Source organism: Microtus ochrogaster, linkage group LG3 (genome assembly GCF_000317375.1).
Source record: "Microtus ochrogaster isolate Prairie Vole_2 linkage group LG3, MicOch1.0, whole genome shotgun sequence".
Classification (NCBI taxonomy): domain Eukaryota; kingdom Metazoa; phylum Chordata; class Mammalia; order Rodentia; family Cricetidae; genus Microtus; species Microtus ochrogaster.
In genome coordinates this window covers 17,247,283-17,255,675 of record NC_022029.1, presented here as the reverse complement: position 1 = coordinate 17,255,675, position 8,393 = coordinate 17,247,283, and the positions used below count along the sequence as shown (strand labels likewise).

Here is an 8,393-nt window from a genome sequence, read left to right as displayed (position 1 = left end):
CCTGGATCTAGCTCTGTAGACCAGGCTGGTCTCGAACTCACAGAGATCCGCCTGCCTCTGCCTCCCGAGCGCTGGGATTAAAGGCGTGCGCCACCACTGCCCGGCTTGTTTTTTTTTTTAAATTGTATTCCTTCTTTGGCTAAGTTTGCTTTACTTATTTGTTTATTTATATTTTACATACAAGTGCTTTGCATATATACCTACATGCCAGAAGAGGGCATCAGATCTCATGATAGATCTGATGTGAGCCACCATGGGATTGCTGGGAACTGAGCAGGATCTTCTGGAAAAGCAACCAACTCTCTTAGCCCTTGAGCCATCTCTCCAGGCCTCTTAGTTGGTGTTGTTGCTATTGAACTCCAGCTGGGCTACCACTCAGTCTCTAAGGTACACCCCCTAACTTCCTGCCCCTCCTTTTCCTCCTCCTTCTAATCTATAAATCCCAGATCCCATGGGCAAATTTATAGAAGAGCACTTACTCTGAGTATCTTGGGTTCACGTTTTCTTCTCAGGCTACCGACCACATTTTGGCTTCGGCATACTCTCCCTTCACATACGTAGTGTGCCTCCACTGGCGTTTTAGGGTGATACTTTTGGTGACTATCAAGAACAGGATCTTATTTTACCAGTGGGATCAGTGTTATCTCTGTAAAAAGAATTCAGATGAGATAAGCAGCGCGCAGTGCCCATGGCAAAGGAGAGTTTATCACAGAGTAGAGTCAGTACTTGGGAGCGGGCTGAGTGCAGACAGGGGCCACAGAGACCATTATGCTGAAAACGGTCCAGGCAGGCCTTTGTGTGTTTTCTAAGCGGTGTCCAGTGCAAGCAGCCTTTGTTCTGTCCACACGACTGGCTGGCCGATTGGGATTTGAGTTTTAAGGAGCAAGCAATGGCAGGACTTTGATCTTTATCGATCAGAAAGATCTTCTGCCACATAGTCATCGCATAAGATTTGTGGCTCCTGGAGTCAGGCTTAGAAAGTTATCCATTAATAACCTGAGAAGTTCAGGATGTCAGGTCTTCCTCCAGGGCCAGAGACGTGACTCAGGCCCAGTTCTTTTAAACCAGTTACTAAATCCTGTTCCTCCAGTCCTTTGTTTTTTAGGCTGCTGACTGTTAGGGAGGGGCCCAGCCTTAATGTTTTCCAAGGATAATGTCAAACTAGTTGCCTAACCAGGGGTTCCCAAAGCTTCTCTCTGAAGTTTCCTGACGGCTCTCTTCAGACTCGGCTGGGATGTTGATGGGACTCGGTGGACCCGTTTGTGCTGTCCCTCTCAGGGGCCATCCAGACCTCAGGACTGAACCCCCTCAGGGTCTCAAGTCTCAGGGTCTTTGAGTCAGACTGTGTTTTTTTGTTCTTTCATTTGTCCTGTCAGGGTTTCTCTGTGCAACAACCCTGGCTGTCCTGGAACTTGCTTTGTGAATCAGACTAGCCTCAAACTCACAGAGATCCACCTGTCTCTTCTTCCCAAGAGCGAAAGATAAAGGTGTGTGCCACAACGGCCGAACTCATTTTTTGATTTTTTAAGACAGGATTTTTCTCTGTAGCTTTGGAGCCTGTCCTGGGACTCAGGCCGTCGACCAGCCTGGCCTTGAACTCACAGAGACCCGCCTGCCTCTCCAGGTGCTGGGATTAAAGGTGCTTGCCAGCACCGCCTAGTAAGACTGTTTATTTTTGTTTTGTTTTGTTTTTTTGAGACAGGGTTTCTCTGTGGTTTTGGAACCTGTCCTGGAGCTAGCTCTTGTAGACCAGGCTGGTCTAGAAGAACTCACAGAGATCCACCTGCCTCTGCCTCCCGAGTACTGGGATTAAAGGCGTGCGCCATCACCGCCCGGCTTGTTTTTGTTTTTCAAGACAGGGTTTACCTGTGTGGCCTTGGTTGTCTTGGAACTCACTTGGTGAGGTTGGCTTCAAAACTCACAGAGATCCACCTGCTTCTGCCTCCCGAGATTAAAGGTGTGCATCACCACTGCCTGGCCCAATAAGAATTTTTTTTAGTAGAACTTTCAGCTCACCTTGAAGAAGTACAGTAAGTCTGCTCACCTGAGCCTTAACCACAACACTTACCTGGAAACTGGCTTCTGAGACATGGAAAAGAATAAAATCGCCGGGCAATGGTGGCGCACGTCTACAGAGCTAGTTCCAGGACAGGCTCCAAGAAAGCCACAGAGAAACCCTGTCTCGAAAAACAAAAAAACAAACAAACAAAAAATAAATAAATAAATAAAATCAACTCTTAAGGTGAAGTGGCATGGAGGAGCCAGGATCATGAACCACGCACTCAGCCAGGCAATCGGGAACTCTCGAAGAACCACCACCTGAGCCATCCCTCCAAGAGATAACCTTCCGGATGGGGAGGGGAGAAAATATATAGCTCAATAAAAACAATTAAGCCTGGCAGTGTGGCACACACCTTTAATCCCAGCACTTGCTTTCTTTGTTCGGGATGACCCTGCTTTGAGACTAAGGTGTTCTCCATCCTTACCGCAAGTAACTGACCTCTCTCCCCTCCATTTCCCTCTTGAGCATAAGAGCTAGGAAGTGAATGAAGGGAATTAGCTACACCTTTATACCTTCCCTGCCTTGACACGCTGCTTCTGTCCCCTAGCAATTCAGCGGTGAATGGGTAAGATCAGTACTTTAATCACCATGACCTCGGTTTGATCCCTAGGCCTAGAACCATGGCGTTTTGGTGACCCAGATAAAATGCTGCAGCCTCCTCCTTTAACTTTCCTTTTGAGAGCAAAAAACATAATCCGATGAGTAAAGAAATAAATGTATGTGTATGCACTGGTGCGGAGTGGTGGGGGAAGATGGGCTAGGATCGTAAATGCCTGTAATCCTCCAACACTTAGGAAGCTGAAGCAGAGGGCACAACCGGCCTGGACTGGACTGCAAGGCACGGTCTCAAAGCAAAAACAGGAACAAGCAAACAAGCAAACAAAAACTCCACAAAGCAGTCAGTCCCTTTAGTCTCCAACAAGCGGTAGGAATCCACGGTTTACAAGAGGCCTTTCCTTTTCTCGTTATTAATCCCTTAGGAGAAGTCGGAATGTCCGCTAGTGGAGAGCAAACCCAGGCTGGGAAACCCCTCCCTGGCTGGAGACTCTGCTCCACCTTAAGCTTGCAGATGCCCAAGCAGGATGGCAGCGTAGCATTGTTGCATCCATTTTGCGCGTCTCCTTACCTCTGAGTCGTACTTTCCTCCATGCACCTAGGATTCCAGTAACAACAGTGCAGATGTGCAAGCAGCTTGAGACAAGGGTCAAAACTACCCCAAAGGCAACAGTAATTTTCTTATTAATGCTACATTAACCTGGCCAGCCCTGAAATAATGGTCAGCCAGAGGACAGTTAGACAGTCCTGTGGGTCTTGCTATCCCCACTTTGGACCTTTCCTTGTATCGTTTAGGGTCTGTGCAGTACCCTCAACGATAGTACAGAGGGCACTTGGTTTCCTTGTGTTCCCATATAACTATTATATTAATGCATTGCTTTTTGTTTTTCACCGTTGCTTCCTCTGATTCCTGAGATGATCCCTGGACCTGATTTGTTCCTAAAGTCAGGCTGGGTAAGGCCTATGGTGCTGCCAACGATTACAGTTTACAAGAACATTTGTAATCTGCCCCAATCCATAATGTTCTATGCAGCACCTCTTTTGTGTCCCACCCCTCTCTACTTGTTCCGTCTACACTGGTCTATTTTCTCAATGGAAATCTCTTGGAAACTCATAATACACATATTTCTTTCTCTCAAGAAAGGGAAGTGGTTTTTTAAACTTAAGAAAGATGCATAATTAGTACAATCAAAATAATCAGAACAGTTGGATATAGACTTCTTGGTGAATTTATGGACTCCCAAATCCCCTCCCCTTTTTTTACAGAGTTTTTCTGTAGCTTTGGTGCCTGTCCTGGAACTAGCTCTTGTAGACCAGGCTGGTCTCGAACTCACAGAGATCCACCTGCCTCTGCCTCCCGAGTGCTGGGATTAAAGGCTTGGGCCCAGCTCAAAATTCCTCTTTCACAGCATTTCTTTTTACAATGGCCGGCAGCTTTAGAAGGCTCTAAAGAGGTGTTCCCAAGTACCCTCTCTGGTCAAATGGGCATAGAACATATTTTTTGCTCTGTTTATTAAAGGATTATGTCCTAGCATCTATAATCGAATCTAAGTAAATGGTGTTTAGAAGGATTTAGATCTCCCATCCACACTCTCCAAAGTGTAGCTTGCTGACTCTCTATCCAGCTGTTTTAAAACTCTTTATAAAGGAAATGCACGCTTTAAGGGAAATTCCATTTGTGAGGGTGTTTTCCTCCCTGCCAAGTAAATCTCCAAATAGGGAAAGATATTAACATAAAAATTCTTTTTAAAGAAGCTTAATCCTTAAGGTTAGGGTTAGGGTTATCTCGAATGGGCTTTTATTTATATCCTCCTTGGTCTCCGTGTTTAGGTTGTAGCTCAGGAAAACTGCTGAGAGTAGGCTGTGCCCTATTCTAAGTGATTCCATATTGTTTAAAACAATGCCGTGCCTTACGAGACTCTGGAAGTGGGTGGTAATGGTGCACATCTTTAATCCCAACACTTGGGAGGAAGAGGCAGGCAGATCTTTGTGAGTTCGAGGCCAGCCTAGTCTACAAAGCAAGTTCCAGGACAGCCAGGGCTACACAGAGAGATCCTGTCTCAGGAAAAAAAAGCAAAACAGACCCCAGGGCATATTGAATACACCAGACTGGGGAAGGGTGCAGCACTCTCATCCGGACCCCATAAAGAAGAAGACCTCTAACGCTGTGATGTGATGGCTCTTCCTGACTGTCCACTGATCACCTGGTGTGGCTGTGTTGCAAGGGATCCACAGGCAAAGAATCTGTGACTGTCCCAGGGGCTTCACTTTGGCTTGATCACTGCTGTTGATGGGGCCTCCTTGGATTGCAGTCTGCCTGTCCGTTCGACATCCATCCACCTGGACAAGGTCCTGACCTTAGTCCCTACAACTCACCTCTGCAACTTAACTCTGCAGTTCCCTGCAAACCTGTGAACTGAAGCAGCTGGTTCTCCGTTAGCATTTCCAGCAGACTTCTTACCTGGGTTTAATTGACCCCCACGAAGATTCTGTCATGTTTCTTCAACTTCCTTATCTCTCAGGCCTCTTTAGAAATCTCCTGAACCCCGACATGGTGTATTTAACCTCTTACGGCCATTCTGCACCACAGACATACATATCTTCCTATATATGTGCATACATACACTTCTTTGCATACTGTATGATGTGTGGTCTGGGAATTAAAATTAATTTTTAATCTCAGCACCAGGGAGATAGAGTCAGGCTCATCTCTAGGAGATGGAGACTAACCTGTCTTATAGTGAGGTCCTGGCTAGTCAGGGCTACAGAGTGAGCCTCAAAATAAAGTTCAGGTGATGGCTCATGCTTTTAATCTCAGCACTTGGGAGGCAGAAGCAGGTGGATCTCTGTGAGGTTGAGGCCAGCCTGGTGGACAGAGTAAGTTCCATAACAATTAGGGGCTACACAGTGAAACCCTGTCTCAAAAAATAAGGGAAGGAAGGAAGGAAAGAAGGAAGGACAGATAGAGAGACGACAGATTGGAATAAAGAAAACCATGTTTCCTCTGACCTGACTACCAAGGAAAGTAGGATTACTTGGCAAACTGCTGACAATGAAACCAACATACTTTGTGAATTCATTGTTATTCATTGAAATATACAAACACATTCATCCACTGACACCGTGCACTCACGACGAAATTGTAAATTTTGTACCTTATTTTGTTAAAGAATCATTCATACCTTTAAAATGCAGAGTTGCTTAGCTACCAGATTACTTAAGCCATGAAACAATAGAATCAAAAGGGTGAGTACTCACAAGTGTTGCCTGTCGCTGTTCAGGGTTTGGTTTCAACCTCACAACTGTAGTCTTGTCTTCTACATGGGACATGACCACCTGAAATGAGTCTCCCTAGTAACAAGGGACGTTAGTTCTTAACCCCTTAGAACTATCTGTTGATCATCAATGCTTTGGAGAAAGATTTTTGCCAAATGCTTGTACCCGATTAACCATTCATTCATCTGTGTGTTAACCAGAGGGTGGAAATGAGAAAGTATTTAAAATGTCACAAGAAGGAGGTCACAGGATTCTTTAGCCCAGGAGAAAATGTGAGATGCGGGCTTAGGTTTCTGCAGCCTTCCTAAGCCATAAGGCTGCAAACACACACCAGGGAAAGCTTTTTTCCCTTCTTACCTAGAGTAGATAGTGTGAGGACAGCCAGCCGGTCACCGTCCTGTGCTGCAGTGGTCTTCTTCCTATCCTTTTTGTTTTGTTTGTAAGACAGGGTTTCTCTGTGGAGCCCTGGCTGTCCTGGAAACCACTCTGTAGACCAGGCTGGCCTCGAACTCACATATCCATCTGCCTCTGGTGGGATTAAAGGTGTGCGCCACCACCGCCACTCACCCTTCCTTATTACTTATATTAGTGTAAAAAACAAAACAAAACAAAACAAAACCCCCAGCCCCCTCCCATATCATTTCAGGAGCACTTATTCTCAGAAGCTGGACTTTGTTTTCTTCACAGGTGACCATCTTCATTTTGGCTCCAATAAAGCCTTGTTCTGACACTTGCTGGGCCTCAATTCGACTTCTAGGTTGACAGGTATGCAGGTCAACAACGGAGACTTTTGTGGACTCGCAAAATGGAGCTCAAACAATTTTCTTCAGTTACTTCCAAATTTTATTACTAGTATTGAATTCTAGCAAACCCTTTTCCTCTAGTTCCTGATATTTTTCTTTCTTAATTTGTTACTGTTATAAACACACATGTGCACGCAAGCATGCAGGCATAGATATGTATTCTGAGACAGTCTTTTTTTTTTTTTTAACTTTCCCCAACTTTATTAAAGAGAAAAAAAAAAAAAGCAATGGTGGTAAATCTCTAGAACATGGCCAATTTCCTGGGATGCCTCCCTAGAAAATGTGACATTTGATTTCCAAACACATGCCGATGCACATGGTTCCCATCACACTAGGCAGGCAAGAAGCTGAAATCCTGATGTGCTCATCTTCCGACTTTCCCCAGTCTGTGGTCTGTCTTTGGGTCAGCAGTGATTGCCTGAACAGCTACTATGGTTTCATTAATTTTCATCTGTAGCTCTCTGAGCTCTTCTATGTGCAGCAATCGCAAGATCTGAGCAGCTTTGTTCAGAACTGCATCTCCTGTGTCAAAGCCTAGAATATGTTTGTCTAAAGCAACAGGTAAGCCCTCTTTCGTTTGATTTGCTTTAGCAACTGCATCCTGTGTTAGATGCTCCTGAACCAAAATGTGAATTGCCTTAAGCATTACCAAGTAATCATCATGATGTTGAATCTGAATGAGGTTAGCCAGAGCCATGACACCAGCCTTAAAATCAGGACTATTTACGTCCAGGTTGATCAATGGCTCTGCATTTCTTGCTGTGTTGTCAGTATTTTTCCTGTTATCGGGTACTAAGTCCTTGTATTTTTCAGCATTATCTCCATATTCAAGTCTAACAGCTAAACCAAGAAGCCAGTCAATTGCTTCCTGTCGCTCCTGAATCTTGAAAGGACAGTTAACATCTCTGAGATACTTTTCGAAGAACTTGGGCCAGTCACTGCTGTGGATATTTCTCAGGTTACCTCTGTCTTCAATCTTGCAGTGTCTAATTTTCTGGTCTTCAAGCCAAACAATGAAGTTTCTAAATTCTGTTTCATCTTTGCAGTTGAAGCCTACAGGGTTGTGGTAGTCCAGGGCCGTGAGCTTGCGTCGGAACATGGTCGCCGGTGCTTGTGCTGGCCGCCCGGGGCCTCTGCCGGGATACAAGAGAATGAGGCTGGTGGTGCAGGCACCGACGACCCTGACACAGTCTTGCTCTGTGGGTAAGGCTGGTCTTGATCCTCCTATCTGAGCTCCTGAGTGCTGGGATTACAGGCACGTGGTATTATAACCAGACCCACCTTTCTTTCCTTCTCCTTCTCCTCTACTTCCTCCTCTCGTGTGTGTGTGTGTGTGTGTGTGTGTGTGTGTGTTTGTGTGTGTGTTTGTGTGTGAGCGTGTGATATGCATGCTTTGCTGGGAATCTAGCCTAGAACTGCCTCACATTCTGTGTTAGATCTTGTAATGTGGTAAATAATTAGTTGTGAACAGGTTTTTTTGAAATTTAGGCATCTTTCCATTGGTAAGATAGACCTCCATCATGATAAAATCAGAGGATACACTGTGGGATTTTATTTTTAATGTTATGTTAAGAAATTATGTTTCAATGGGTGATGATGGTGCATGCCTTTAATCCCAGCAGAGGCAAGCGGGCCTCTGTGAGTTGGAGGCCAGCCTGGCCTACATAGCAAGTTCTAGGGCAGACTCCAAAACCACA

General features: G+C 45.3%; 1 pseudogene; it reads right to left on the bottom strand.

Moving 5' to 3' along the window:
• Positions 1-6,979: 6,979 nt before the first annotated feature.
• On the bottom strand, positions 6,980-7,813 carry LOC101994800 (annotated as a pseudogene).
• Positions 7,814-8,393: the final 580 nt, after the last annotated feature.